At 44.3% G+C, this 16492-nt stretch overlaps 1 pseudogene across 1 annotated transcript; it reads right to left on the bottom strand.

The window, feature by feature from the left end:
- Nucleotides 1-12545: 12545 nt before the first annotated feature.
- LOC106568928 (thioredoxin reductase-like selenoprotein T1a) lies at nucleotides 12546-16068 on the bottom strand (annotated as a pseudogene). Its single transcript, XR_001320419.2, has 6 exons — nucleotides 15783-16068; nucleotides 14969-15079; nucleotides 14486-14612; nucleotides 13642-13729; nucleotides 13361-13518; nucleotides 12546-13076 (listed from the first exon to the last, which is right to left on the bottom strand). The product of XR_001320419.2 is annotated as a thioredoxin reductase-like selenoprotein T1a (transcript).
- Between the last annotated feature and the right edge of the window lie 424 nt (nucleotides 16069-16492).

The following is a 16492-nucleotide window of genomic DNA, read 5'->3' as shown; positions in this document are numbered from 1 at the left end:
AATTTGTCCAAAAGAAACTTGTTTGTTACTGTTGGACTAATGATTACACCCTACATAAGCTAGATGAAGGCAAGAATGTGCAAGGTGGTATTGAATGTGTCACTGTCTGTCCATGTGTCACTGTCTGTCATCTCAAATTTTTCTCTCGACCTGTGCACCTACGTCTTAAACTTTCATTCATAGGCTAGGTTGCAGCAACCCCATGATGGGTATAGGGGAAATTCAAGTAGTAGCCTAAAACTATCGACGTTACATTGAACTGGGTGAATGGAATAAGAATGACAGTCATCCAACATGCTGTAATAGAAATAAGGCCATGCTCATAAAAAATATATAATCCTCCCTCAACATAAACATGACTGACCGCCACTGACATTCACCTAATGCCATGTTTGTGTACGTGTTTGTAAATGTGTGGTTTTTTGTGTACACTTTGTTTTTTTTCCTCCTGGAAGATTGTTCCTCTCTTTTGACCATCAGTCCAAGTGTGGTGAGTCATAAGACACAGAGAAGGCACACTCACACATACACATACACACGCACATAGGCACACTCACACATACACACGCACATAGGCACACTCACACATACACACGCACATAGGCACACTCACACATACACACGCACATAGGCACACTCACACATACACACGCACATAGGCACACTCACACATACACACGCACACTCACACATACACACGCACATAGGCACACTCACACATACACACGCACACTCACACATACACACGCACATAGGCACACTCACACATACACACGCATATAGGCACACTCACACATACACACGCACACTCACACACGCACATAGGCACACTCACACATACACACGCACATAGGCACACATACACACGCACATAGGCACACTCACACATACACACGCACATAGGCACACTCACACATACACACGCACACTCACACACGCACATAGGCACACTTACACATACACACGCACATAGGCACACATACACATGCACATAGGCACACTCACACATACACACGCACATAGGCACACATACACACGCACATAGGCACACTCACACATACACACGCACATAGGCACACTCACACATACACACGCACATAGGCACACTCACACATACACACGCACACTCACACATACACACGCACTTGGCTCTCAGGGTGCTACTGTGTCACCATGCAGCAGTGGCTCACTGTGGCTGATTAAACTAACTAAAACCTTTTGAGTCATCCTACGTCATTTCCCTTAATGTATTATACTGTGGCTATAAAATGAATAGAGAGGAAATCCTTAGTCCACAGGGTACCATTAAAAACCAGTGACTGTAGCTGGAAATGTCCCAACTCTCTGTAATGGTCCACTGATTGGTCAAATCATGGATTGGTTTCGAGCTAATTGCTTACTCTAATTGCTTACTGTCATTGGCTGGCTGAGGTATGTTCAGTGTTGGAGTGGAAGGGTAAAAAAAAAAAAATAGCACTATCCAGTTGACTATCGCTGAACAACACGCAGACACATCTACAATTACACACACACAGAGAGAGAGAGAGAGAGAGAGAGAGAGAGAGAGCAGAGAGAGAGAGAGAGAGAGAGAGAGAGAGAGAGAGAGAGAGAGAGAGAGAGAGAGCGCAGAGAGAGAGAGAGAGAGAGCGCAGAGAGAGAGAGAGAGAGAGAGCGCAGAGAGAGAGAGAGAGAGAGAGAGAGAGAGAGCAGAGAGAGAGAGAGAGAGCGCAGAGAGAGAGAGAGAGAGAGAGAGCGCAGAGAGAGAGAGAGAGAGAGAGAGAGAGAGAGAGAGCAGAGAGAGAGAGAGAGAGAGAGAGAGAGAGAGCGCAGAGAGAGAGCGCAGAGAGAGAGAGAGAGAGAGAGAGAGAGAGAGCAGAGAGAGAGAGAGAGAGAGAGAGAGAGAGAGAGAGCGAGAGAAAAAGAGAGAGTGAAAAAGAGAGCAAGAGAGAGATAGAGAGAGAGAGAGAGCACTTACAGTAATGTCGAATGATCTGCTTTTGTTCTCCTTTGACAGTCAGCCTCAGCCAGAGGAAGGAGAATGTGCTGCAGCTCCTCAGTCCAACTCAGGCTGTTAACCGTCCTGCCTCCGACTTTTCCTCTTCTTCCTTCTTTTCCTCCATCACATGCGTCTTCGTCGCACTTGCTCACCCACCACGGGTCTATGGCCTCCTTCTTGTTGCGTTTTCTTCCCTCCTCGTCCTGCTCATTCACATCCATGTCAAAGTCCTCCTGCGTTAGATGACCGGGCCTGTGGAAAGAGCCTGGTTCAAGGATGGGGGAGGGGATGAATTATTGGTCGGGCCCAGAGGCGGGGATAGAGGTCAGTTCTTATCTCCATCCTTTCCTCTATTTTCCTGAGAGTAAGAGGATAAAGATGAATAAAGGAGTGTTTTTAGTGTGCACGTGCATGTCCACGTTCGCAACACGGCACAGGTTTACGTTGCACCACTCACAAATATGCCCTGATACGTGAATACATCCAATGTGATGTCGAGAAACAAAAGCGCTCAGGATATTCATTGGATCATTATGTGAACATCTTTTCAGAGTGATGGACAGATATGGAGTAGCTATATCTATGTAGGATCTGCTATAGCAGCGTTACTGAAAGAGAACAGTCAGTAAACCATCAAATTATCATGTGAGTATCATGGAACCATATAATGTAATTCTGACATGTCATCTAATCACACACCACAGGAGGTTGGTGGCACCTTAATTGGGGAGGACAGGCTCATGGTAATGGCTGGAGCAGAATTAGTGGAATGGTGTCAAATACATCAATGCCATTCCATTTGCTCCATTCCAGCCATTATTATGAGCTGTCCTCCCCTCAGCAGCCTCCACTCTCACTCATGCCACAAAAACATGAACAAATGGCGCTTACAGTCATTGCAGAGACACACTTGCTTCTCAAGAGACTAGCGATCAAAATGCCAACCCACATCGAGGGACAGTGATGAGCCGAGAGTCAAACCATTTAACCATGAGGAAAAGACCACTAGTGGACAGGGAGAGATGTACAGTAGTGATCGCCCAAGGATGGCACTCCTCTCCAGCCTCCGTGGTGGATCTCTAGAGCGGGTGACTCAAAAGCCCTATGGCACCTAAACAGCTGACATTCAAGACTTTCAAGTAAAGACACGTGAAGACAAGAAAACCATGTTTCATGGTTCTTGTGATTCAATTTCAGGGATGAAAACACAGCAATGTGGGACTGTGTGTATGAGCGTGTGCTCTGTAGTGAGTAGGATCTGAAAATATATAGTGGTGGACAGAATGGGGTGAACGAAGGAAGAGGGGCCTCCATGGAGTCAAACAGTATCATCAGGAGTGAAATGTTAGAACTGGAGGAGACATTGAAAGCAAAGAAGACCCCACTATGTATATAGAGGGGAAAAATGTGGAATTTAAGTGAAGGAAGAGGGAAACGACCAACCGGGTATAGACCCAGGTCATTAGAGTGACACATACATTGGAGGTCCAAAATGATTGACTCCATTTTATTGAACCTTTATTTAACTAGGCAAGTCAGTTAAGAAGAAATTTGATACTGTTCCACTGATTCCGCTCCAGCCGTGTGTGTGTGTGTGTGTGTGTGTGTGTGTGTGTGTGTGTGTGTGTGTGTGTGTGTGTGTGTGTGTGTGTGTGTGTGTGTGTGTGTGTGTGTGTGTGTGTGTGTGTGTGTGTGTGTGCGTGCGTGCGTGCGCGTGTGTCAGCCGGTGACTGTCAAGCAAAAAATTGCCGGTCTTACGGTAATTGAAAGTTAATTAAGATAAACACATTTAGCATCTCCTGGCTTCCACGCATAGACTACAAGTCACTGATGCAGACCTTTGGAACATCATCATTTAAAAAAGATATAATGCATTTGTTTAATATAGCCTACACAATCACAATGAATCCAATATTTATTTTAGACAGGTCAAAAGAAATATGATATGAAGAAAATGTAGTCTATTTCAGAAGAACAGAATAGTTAGGCCCTGATCTGGCTATGCCATATGGCTGCTCATTTAGCAGACTAAATGTTCTTAGAATTCCGTGGCATTATTTTATATTATTTTATAATATGAAGAATACAATTGAACATAGCTGAATAAAATACACAGAACAAAAAATATAAACACAAGATGTAAAGATAAAAGATCCCAGAAATGTTTCATATGCACAGAAAGCTTATTTATCTCAAATTGTGTGCACACATTTCTTTACATCTCTGTTAGTAAGCATGTCTCCTTTGCCAAGAGAATCCATCCATCTGACAGGTGTGGCATATCAAGAAGCTGATTAAACAGCATGATCATTACACAGGTGCACCTTGTGCTGGGGACAATAAAAGGCCCCTTCTCACAGCACAATGCCACAGATGTCTCAAGTTTTGAGGGAGCGTGCAATAGACACGCTGTCTGCAGCAATGTCCACCAGAGCTGCTGGAAGATAATTTAATGTTAATTTCTCTACAATAAACCGCCTCCAACATCGTTTTAGAGAATTTGGCAGTATGTCCAACCGGCGAGTGGTTTGCTGATGTCAACGTTGTGAACAGAGTGCCCCGCGGTGGCGGTGGGGTTATGGTATGGACAGGCATAAGCTACGGACAACGAACACAATTGCATTTTATCGATGGCAATTTGAATGCAAAAAGATACCATGACGAGATTCTGAGGCCCATTGTCATGCCATTCATCCGCTGCCATCACCTCATGTTTCAGCATGATAATGCACAGCCCCATGTCACAAGGATCTGTACACAATTCCTGGAAGCTGAAAATGTCTCAGTTCTTCCATGGCCTGCATACTCACTAGACATGTTATCGACTGAGCATGTTTGGGATTCTATGCACCGACGTGTACGACAGCATGTTCCAGTTTCCGCCAATATCCAGCAACTTTGCACAGCCATTGAAGAGGAGTGGGACAACATTCCACAGGCCACAATCCACAGCCTGATCAACTCTATGCGAAAGAGATGTGTCGCGCTGCATGTGGCAAATGGTGGTCACACCAGATACTGACTGGTTTTCTGATCCACGCCCCTACGTTTTTTTAAGGTAAAGTATCTATGACAGATCCATATCTGTATTCCCAGTCAAGTGAAATCCATAGATTAGGGCCTAATTCATTTATATCAATTGACTGATTTCATTATGTGAACTGTAACTCAGTAAAATCTTTTACATTTTTGCATGTTGCGTTTATATTTTTATTCAGTATAAAAAGGTTATTTTCTCGAAACAATTTGAGGGAATGCGCACAATGCGGCTATTCTGTGTTGAGCGGTTAACAACGAAACAGGTCCTCCTATATGTTTCATTTAGAGTTATTTGTTGAACTTTAGTTGTGATGCAAACGTTGGGCTATATGTTTAGATGTTTAATACATTGTAAGGCTGCATGATGCGACTCTAATAATGATTTGAAAAAAGTGAAAGGCATGAGCTCTGCTTTGTTTGTTGCGCAGGCTGTACACACTTCATCAGTCTCTCATTCACAATTTGACAAGCACTTGATAATGACTTGAATTTCACGGTGACATCCCCTTTGTGGCCGTAATGTCTCCTAAAAACATCCATGCCTTTTGCGGCCAGCTGCCGTTGTGCCCTTGGACTGGACATAATAATTATAAATCCCTTCTCTCGGCTTCAAAGCACCTCTGACTCACATGACTCTCTAAGATATCTCAGTTCTTATTAGCAAATGCCCGTCATGTGACCGGGTCTTTCTCACAGCCATGAATCCATTAGCGGGAAAACACCACTCTCAAAAGTGACCGTAAATGCGATTATGCATGTAAGGCTTTATTATAAAGGGGGCATTGTTATGGTGAAAATTTCTTCCCCAAACTTGAAACTCATGTACCGCCTATGTATGCCAGTTAGGCTCTACACCAGTTGTAAAGCGGATTAATGTGCTTAATTTTAACAGTTATTTGGCCACTTTAGTTGTGATACAAACATATAGGCCGATGGGCTAGGTTCCATGAGGTGTGCAACTATAATTTGAAAATTTGCAAGAAAAAGGCATGCGCTGTTTCTTCCTTACTGCACACAAGCTGAGCATCATTCCCAAGTGATAATACATAAGTGATAGGATAACATTGTCACCCATAAGACTATTATATATAAAAATGTCCATTTGTGAAATTTGTTGGATTTAGAATGTACCATTATCATGAACCTGTCTCGAAACTGGGGCAGGGGGAAAAAATACGTCATCTATGCACTTACAGTTGAAGTCGGAAGTTTACATACACCTAAGCCAAATACATTCAAACTCAGTTTTTCACAATTCCTGACATTTAATCCTACTAAAAATTCCCTGTCTTAGCTCACCACTTTATTTAAGTGTCAGAATAAGAGTAGAGAGAAGGATTTATTTCAGCTTTTATTTCTTTCATCACATTCCCAGTGGGTCAGAAGTTTACATTCACTCAATTAGTATTTGGTAGCATTGCCTTTAAATTGTTTAACTTGGGTCAAACATTTTCGGTGGCCTTCCACAAGCTGGTGTAACTGAGTCAGGTTTGTAGGCCTCCTTGCTCGCACACGCTTTTTCAGTTCTGCCCACAAATGTTCTATAGAATTGAGGTCAGGGCTTTGTGATGGCCACTCCAATACCTTGACTTTGTTGTCCTTAAGCCATTTTGCCACAACTTTGGAAGTATGCTTGGGGTCATTGTCCATTTGGAAGACCCATTTGCGACCAAGCTTTAACTTCCTGAACGATGTCTTTCGATGTTGCATCAATATTTCCACATCATTTTTCTTCCTCATGATGCCATCTATTTTGTGAAGTGCACCAGGCCCTCCTGCAGCAAAGCACCCCCACAACATGATGCTGCCACCCCCGTGCTTCACGGATGGGATGGTGTTCTTCCTCTTGCAAGCCTCCCCCTTTTTCCTCCAAACATAACGATGGTCATTATGGACAAACAGTTCTATTTTTGTTTAATCAGACGAGGACATTTCTCCAAAAAGTATGATCTTTGTCCCCATGTGCAGTTGCAAACCCTAGTCTGGCTTTTTTATGGCGGTTTTGGAGCAGTGGCTTCTTCCTTGCTGAGCGGCCTTTCAGGTTATGTCAATATAGGACTCATTTTACTGTGGATATAGATACTTTTGTACCTGTTTTCTCCAACATCTTCACAAGGTCCTTTGTTGTTGTTTTTGGATTGATTTGCACTTTTCGCACCAAAGTACGTTCATCTCTAGGAGACAGAACGCGTCTCTTTCCTGAGCGGTATGGCGGCTGCGTGTTTATACTTGCGTACTATAGTTTGTACAGATGAACGTGGTACCTTCAGGCATTTGGAAATTGCTCCCAAGGATGAACCAGACTTGTGGAGGTCTACAATTTTTTTTCTGAGGTCTTGGCCGATTTATTTAGATTTTCCCATGATGTCAAGCAAAGAGGCACTGAGTTTGAAGGTAGGCCTTGAAATACATCCACAGGTACACCCCCCAATTGACTCAAATGATGTCAATTAGCCTATCAGAAGCTTCTAAAGCCATGACATCATTTTCTGGAATTTTCCAAGCTGTTTAAAGGCACAGTCAACTTAGTGTATCTAAACTTCTGACCCACTGGAATTGTGATACAGTGAATTATAAGTGAAATAATCTGTCTGTAAACAATTGTTGGAAAAATTACTTGTGTCATGCACAAAGTAGATGTCCTAACCGACTTGCCAAAACTATAGTTTGTTAACAAGTGGTTGAAAAACGAGTTTTAATGACTCCAACCTAAGTGTATGTAAACTTCCGACTTCAACTGTTAATAGCGAATGGAGGACGCTTTTCCCATGGTTCATTTTCATGCCAGCCAGGTAGGCTAAACTCCTGCTGTAAAGAGAAGCAATGTGCTTAATATTAGGAAAGTTGAGAAATAAATATAGTAGCCTATGGAAAGCTGATGGGAAATAGCTTTTTTAATAGAAGCCATCAAAACTCTGTTTTCTCACACAATTGCATAGCCTATAGAAATGTTGCACAACATGAGCTCATGGGCTCTCATTAAGTATTTAAATAGATTTTCAATTACATTTGTATTGATGTCAGAGTGATTAGAGAGACAATAGAGTGCTGAGTACCTGGCAGTTAGCAAGTTTGGTAGGCTACTAATGACAATCAGCAGCATCAGAGCTTGGAGAAGCCTAGTTACCGTGACTAAACGGTCACGTGTAATTTGACTGCAGTCATAACTTGTGACTGCCGGTGTGGCTGTAATACGGTCACCATAACAGCCCTAACTACCTCATCTCTGAACCTCACACAATTATTTGTAAGGTCCCTCAGTCGAGCAGTGAATTTCAAACACCGATTCAACCATAAAGATCAGGGAGGTTTTCCAATGCCTCGCAAAGAAGGGAAACTATTGGTAGATGGGTATAAATAAAAAAAGCAGACGTTGAATATTCCTTTGATCATGGTGAAGTTATTAATTACAATTTGGATAGTATATCAATACAACCCAATCACTATTAACATACAGGTGGGCTTCCTAACTTAGTTGCCGGAGATTAAGGAAACCGCTCAGGGGCCTCCCCCATCTGCACTCACCTCTCCCAAGGTTCCGTTCACGTGGTCCCCAGCTGCTGACCGGGCGTTCCGGGATCTCAAACACCATTTCATCACAGCTCCCATCTTGGTTCATCCTGACCCGTCTCGCCAATTCGTGGTGGAGGGCGATGGTTCAGATGTCAGAGTGGAAGCTGTCTTGTCCCAGCATTCTACTCTGGACCTCAAGTTACATCCCTGTGCCTTCTTCTCCCATCGCCTCAAGGCCACGGAGAGGAACTACGTTGTGGGGAATCGTAAGCTTCTCACGGTGAAGATGGTGTTGGAGGACTGGAGGCACTGCCTGGAGGGGGCGGAACATCAGTTCATTGTGTGGACCGACCACAAGAACCTGGAATATCTCCGCACCGCCAAACGTCTCAATTCCAGGCAAGCTAGATGGGCCCTGCTTTTCACCCGGTTAAACTTCTCCCACTCATACTGACCGGGATCCAAGAATGTCAAGCCGGATGAGCTATCGCGCCGCTATAGCCCCAGGGTTACAACACCGGAACCTGAGACCATCCTTCCCACCTCGTACCTCAGCTGGGGGATAGGGAAGCAGGTTTGTGAGGTGCAGCATTCCCAGCCGAACCTGGGGTGGGCAGATAACCGGTTGTTTGTTCCTGACGTGGTCCGCTCCTCAGTCCTGGAGTGGGCCCACTCCTCCAGGCTTGCCTGCCACCCGGGCACCCGTCGGACCCTGGCCTTTGTGCGACAACACTTTTGGTGGCCTACCATGATTCCTGACTTCTCCGCGTTCATCGCCGCATGCACGGTCTGTGCGCAGAATAAGACTCCTTGGCAAGCTCTGGCTGGTCTCCTTCAAACTCTGCCTGTCCCTCACCATCCCTGGTCTTTCATAGCCCTGGACTTTGTCACGGTCTCCCCCCATCTGAAGGCAACACCGTCTTCCTGACAGTAGTGGTTCGGTTTTCCAAAGCCGCTCATTCCTCTCCCCAAAGCAACCCTTTGCCAAATAGATGGCCCAGCTCAAGGTGCAGCACGTCTTCTGGATCCATGGACTCCCAGTAGACATTGTCTCTGACCGGGTTCCTCAGATCTCGTCCCGGTTCTGGAAGGCGTTCTGCACACTCATTGGGTCGTCGGCCAGCCTGTCCTCTGGGTTCCACCCCCAGTCCAACGGCCAGTCGGAGCAAGCCAACCAAGACTTTGAAACTTCTCTTCGCTGCCTGGTCTCTACCAACCTCACCACCTGGAGCCAGCAAGTAGTGTGGGTCAAATATGCACGCAACACCCTTTTGCCCGGTCGGCTCTTCTCAAGACCACCTCCAGGTATCGACGACAAGCGGACCGCCACCGGACCCCAACTCTCCAGTATTGTCTCGGACAGAAGGTATGGCTGTCCACCCGAGATCTGCCCCTCCGGGTGGAGTCCGACAAACTTTCCCCCGTTTATCTGCCCTTTCCCCATCTCCAAGGTCATTAGCCCCTCTGCTGTTCGTTTTCTGTTGCTCCGTACCCTCTGTATTCATCCCACTTTTCATGTGTCTAAAATCAAACCCATGTCTAACAGCCCTTTGTCTCCTGTTTCCAAGGTTTAATTTATACCTGTGTTCACCCTACCTGACACCCTAGACCCACTCCAATTTGCTTACCGCCCCAATAGGTCCACAGACGACGCAATTGCAATCACACTGCCCTAACCCATCTGGACAAGAGGAATAACTATGTAAGAATGCTGTTCATCGACTACAGCTCAACATTTAACACCATAGTACCCTCCAAACTCATCATTAAGCTCGAGACCCTGGGTCTCGATCCCGCCCCATGCAACTGGGTCCTGGACTTTCTGATGGGCCGCACCCAGTTGGTGAGGGTAGGAAACAACATCTCCACCCCGCTGATCCTCAACACTGGGGCCCCACAAGGGTGTGTTCTCAGCCCTCTCCTGTACTCCCTGTTCACCCATGACTGCGTGGCCATGCATGCCTCCAACTCAATCATCAAGTTTGCAGACGACATTACAGTGGTAGGCTTGATTACCAACAACGACGAGACGGCCTACAGGGAGGAGGTGGGGGCCCTCGGAGTGTGGTGTCAGGAAAATAACCTCACACTCAACGTCAACAAAACAAAGGAGATGATCGTGGACTTCAGGAAACTGCAGTGGGAGCACCCCCTATCCACATCGACGGGACAGTACTGGAGAAGGTGTAAAGTTTTAAGTTCCTCAGCGTACACATCACGGACAAACTGAAATGGTCCAACAGTGCCTCTTCAACCTCAGGAGGCTGAAGAAATTTGGCTTGTCACCAAAAACACTCACAAACTTTTACAGATGCACAATCGAGAGCATCCTGTCGGGCTGTATCACCGCCTGGTACGGCAACTGCTCCGCCCACAACCGCAAGGCTCTCCAGAGGGTAGTGAGGTCTGTACAACGCATCACCGGGGGCAAACTACCTGCCCTCCAGGACACCTACACCACCTGATGTCACAGGAAGGCCAACAAAAAAAAGATCATCAAGGACAACAACCAGTCGAGCCACTGCCTGTTCACCCCACTATCATCCAGAAGGTGAGGTCAGTACAGGTCCATCAAAGCTGGGACCGAGAAACTGAAAAACGGCTTCTATCGCAAGGCCATCAGACCATTCCTTTACACTTGTGTGTATAAGGTAGTTGTGAAATTGTTCAGATTAATTGTTAGATATTACTGCATGGTTGGAACTAGAAGCACAAGCATTTCGCTACACTCGCATTAACATCTGCTAACCATGTGTATGTGACCAATAAAATTTGATGATGAAATATTAACTAATTTACATTTGTCATTCAGGAGACTCTCTTATCCAGAGCGACTTACAGTAGTGAGAACATACATTTTCATATTTGTTGCTATTGGTCCCCCGTGGGAATCAAACCCACAACCCTGGCGTTTCAAGTGCCATGCTCTACCATCTGAGCCACATGGGACTTAACTAATTTACCACCTGGTGATATCACCAGGCAGGCCAAAACTCCTACCCACCAAAACAGGAAGAAATTTCAGGCAGTCTTTTCAAACAACTCTTACACACTAAAAGGGCATGATCATAATTTTCGCAATTTCACAGTATTATTCCAACCTCAATGTGTGGAAATATATATAAAACACAGGAAAATCACATTTTTAAGAGACTCAACCTGCACTGCTCCAGTCCAAATAAACTCTAAATCCCTTAATCGTTGAACCTAGTTGGGAGATATGCTCCTGTAGACTGCTTCTCTATACGAGTCTAGATAGCATTTTATACGGGTATGATTGTGATGTTCTTTGGGCAGCAATTTACTCTCATTAAGTGGCATTACAATAGTGGTAGATTGCATCTGGTGCTAAGAATTACAGTAGGGGACAACTTTCCATGCAACACACCTAGTTATTTGCTTTTGACTATTTACACTGTTTCTAACTTAACACTACAGTAGCTTCAGTTGTGGAATGCTATCTCTAACAGAAGTCTCTTATTAAAGAGATCCATTAAGTTTTGCTTTCCATGAGTTTCTAGGAATTTACTTCACGTCTCTGCCTAATTTGCAGGGCCCTTTACACAAGGATGTGCTAGAAATTCGTAGAAGCTTGACTCGATAAGGATTTGACTAGATAAGGATTTAACCAAATGTCTTAACCTGGTGATCTACTTACCATGTAAACCTTATCTGGGTGGTTAATGAGAAGCCAGATGGTCTCTACTTACCGTGCAAATTCAAAATCAATACATTTTACATCTGCTTAGAATGTGGTCTCCTGTGTTCTTTAACTGTATTTACATAGGTCTTTTAAATTTACGATGAAACTGTAGGCCTGTTTCATACAAAAATAGTACCCTCCTGGATTCTACATGTACCTAACCTTTGGTATATGGCTGGTGTGAATGTCTTGCCCTCATTCGCCGAGTCACTTTAGAAAATGATTTACTTGTTCTCATACCAACAACAAATCAGTACATCTTGTCCTAGCAAACAGACAGCGCTCACACAGCTCTTTCACCATTAGACATTTATTCATCGTCTTAGCTCCACTTCCAGCTATGCAAAGATAAAAAAATTACCAGAATTCAGAAACAAAATGTTAAACGTTATTCAAATGCTCATGATCAGACTATGTAAGATGTTCTACACGTAACTAAGTTAAATTAAGCCTAACAAATGGTTAAACTACACATAATGGGTGAAAATAAAAACATATAGGTTCTGTGGCGCTAACTAAAGACCTCGATATTAATCTGACCATCCACATGAAAATCAACATTGTTGAGCTTGAATTGATCCTTGTGAGCGCAAGAGCCAAAGCTGAACGTTTATTACACCAGGATGAATGATCTGCAGTAGTAATAGTAGAGAAAATGGCCATCACGGTTGCCGTGGATCCCAGTCCAGCATTAGGGGAGGGGCATCTCGTAGGGACGTGGTGAGAAGCGATGGGGACATCCAGTCTGAGCTAGCAGTCTTCCTGCCTTCAGCGCAGACCTTCATAAACATCACCTCACAGTCCATTGAGAAACCCACCGCAAACCTGCAGAGGAAAAGAAAGGGAGACAGAAAAGTGAGTACATCAAGTGCATCCAAAACATCAAGCGCATAAATAAATAAAAGTCCTTGAAGTTCTGTCAAAAAAATGAGCTGAGTAGGTTGAGTAATCTAATTTGACAACTATGGTCATGTGAATACAATATAAAACAAACCCCATACCACACAATACATTTATCTGAGGTATTGGGTGTGTGTGCGATGGTGGTTCTTTCCACTGTGCAAATTGCGGTGGATAGAAGATGGGGGGGGGGGGCGAGGGTTGCGTACGTGGAGGGGTCTTTGGCTCCATCCGAGGGGGGCGTAAAGGCAGGGTTAGGAACGGTGGTCCATGGGTATGTTCATCTTCATCTCGTTCTCCAGGATCTGGACCAGCTGCTGCATGGAGGGCAGGTGACCCGACTCCAGCTTGGACCACACCGGCACATCTGCCCAGGGAGGTACAAACACATCAGCTCTCAACACTTCTCTGTGTGGTATTTTACAATGACGTCTATGCAGGGTCCGTAAAGGATCTGTGCATACTTATGCAAAGGCAAAGTGAGCCTTACCGTTTAATGTGATTTCAAAAGCTCCTGTTGACATACACTGGTTTTCAATCATGTTGCTGAAAAAGAATACCATCATGCAGGCATAAATCTGAAAGAGAAAGAAAGAGAAATTCAATATCACCATCAATCAATTACGAGCGAAAGTTGAACATCAAGTTAAAATGTTTCATTGGTCAATATGCACATTGGTTCTGCCAAGGACAAGGGCACAAAATTCCGTAGCCCTTCTGTCTGTGTACCCAGCCCAGGGAAACACACCAACGTGTTATAGCAGAGGAACAGAGAGAAATGCTGCCGTATTCGTGCTTACATAACTTCTTACAGCACCTTAAGGATAGGGGGCGCTACAGCGAATTTTGAAAAAAAATACGTGCCCATTTTAAACAGCCTCCTACTCAAACTCAGAAGCTAGGATATGCATATAATTAGTAGATTTGGATAGAAAACACTCTAAACTTTCTAAAACTGTTTGAATGGTGTCTGAGTATAACAGAACTCATATGGCAGTCAAAACCCTGAGACAGATCCTAACAGGAAGTGGAAATCTGATTTGTGGAATCACCTTCAACACTTTGCCTATGAAACACACCGTGAGTTAGGATTCATTGAGCACTTCTTAAGGCTTCCACTAGATGTCAACAGTCTTTACAAAGTGGTTTGAGTCTTCTCCGGTAGAAACTGACCGAAAGAGAGGCTTGGAAAGTTGGTCATAGGGGGAGGGCCATTACTACTATGACGCAGGCGCCCATGGGTAGCCTCTACCCTTTAATTTCCATTAGAGCAGGTATGCCTGTGATGCTAACACCAAGTGTTGTCAAATTTTAAACATAAGAGAGAGTCTCACCTTATTCTCCTGACTCCAGACCCAGATGCCTGGGGCTTGCATACCGCAGAGGGCGAAGGGGTCCTTGCCGATAATGATCAGTCCGATCAGTGCCAGCTTGAACATGGACAGGAAGGAAGCAACGTGGCTGAGGACAGCAAACAAGAAGATGATAACGTCAACTTCCAGAGAGACGGTAGAGCATACGCATATCAAGGGTTCTACCCAAAGAACGTACAAGGGGCGCTGCTTCACCTTGTGGACAGGCTGCACCACTATATCATTTTTTTTATACACATATTTATTTATTTTTTTACTTTATCCGTTATCATACAAGACCATTTTTTGCTTTAGATGGCAGGAAATGGCAGTTACAAGTGTCCGAAAAAGCAAAAACCTCTGAGTCCAAAGAAGGGCAACTTGGTGATAACAACCACAAAGGGAGAATAGATTGCAACACGCTTCAAGTGTTTACACAGTATGGTGGCACACAGTGTAATTTACCGGTAGAGGGGTAGAGGAAGGTAGTTCTCCCCCTCAATGCGGATGTCTGGGTAACGCTGGTACAAGACCTGCATGTACTCCTCAAACACCCGCTTGTACCCTCAGGAGATGCTGGGTGAGAGAAGGAAAGAGAGATAGACAAACAGGGCCAGAGGGGAACAGACAGTGACACACGCTGAAGAAAAAAAACAATCTTTAAAGGCAAGGTTATATACACTTGGCCACAGCCAAACAACGCTAAACATCAAAGACTCCAAGGTTATCTTTGATCAGTTGTGACTTCCATGCATTGTATGCTGCCTGCAAAGCATGAGGTGACCTTCCATTGCTGTATGGCACACGGTTCATCTACTGTCCAAATCCATTATTAAAATACTTAAAAGGCATTTCACATTCCAAACACATCCCTTGGTCTTAGTTAATCCCATTATCTTGACATGGTAGATATTAATCCAACCGGTAGTGGCCACATGGGGACGCAAATCGCAAAATTAGCTATTTGACAGCGGAAGTAGCTAGAATAGTATGTTTGTTTTTTTCAACCTCGCAAATACAGATTCATTAACAACAGACAAAACACGGTTGTAATTTAGCTACATAAACATTTGGATGTTGCTAGCTAACCAAAATACGGTGTTCCGTGGAAACTGTCAGGATTCTTTGACTGCACCCACCCAATTTCCTGAGCAGAATTAGCTAACAGGATTTAACTAGCTGTGCACAGCTAACGTCATACGGGCAAGTAGCTGATGCTAGCTGAACAACAACGACAAGATGTCTACTCAAAGTGTATTGTTGTCCTCGCTTAACTTACCAGATTTGGAATTTAAGAAGTGGCCCTGTTGCAAATTGCATCTTCATTTTCTTTAGGCCGCTGTTATCAGCCGACGCAGCACAGTACAGGGAGAGAACTAGAAACAGGAGCGAAAAGGGTAGCCACCTCTTCGCCATTTCTCCTTCGATTTGTCCACCTATGTGTGGTGAGCAACAATAGTGTAATCGGCGGCTCGCCTTCAAAATAAAGGTCCTCAATTGAAACTGATGCAAACGGATGAAAATAGCGGAATCATGCAACAATTTGACTAGATAATGCTAAACAAGTTTGTAATGTTGTTATATAAATTCTACAAAATACAATAATTAGTTAACTTGACAAAAAAAACTGTTGAAATTGCATCATTCAGGGCAGAGCCCAACCTGTTTAACAAATAAAATAAAAAAAACATTTGTGGTTGCCTGTTTTGCATGTTATTTTGGCATTAATACGTGTCACATATCAGTTTGGAAACAATGTTCCAAATTGTATAATTGAGTTAATAAAGCCACATACAAACATGGTCTCTTTTTTGCTTTCTTGAGTAAGGCAGCTCCAAAATGCAGGTGGAGGGGCAGCCGGCAGAAAATACAGAGTGTAAGGTAATCTCTAGCTGCGCCATGATTGGCTCAGTGTTCTGCCACTCATGGGGACACAACATCACTGCAAAATCTACAGGGAGAGCTAGAAAGTTCAAGCCCCCTTGGGTG

This window comes from Salmo salar, chromosome ssa14 (assembly GCF_905237065.1).
Source record: "Salmo salar chromosome ssa14, Ssal_v3.1, whole genome shotgun sequence".
Taxonomy (NCBI): Eukaryota; Metazoa; Chordata; class Actinopteri; order Salmoniformes; family Salmonidae; genus Salmo; species Salmo salar.
The sequence above is the reverse complement of the archived record's forward strand: the minus strand, read 5'-3'. Positions and strand labels throughout refer to the sequence as shown.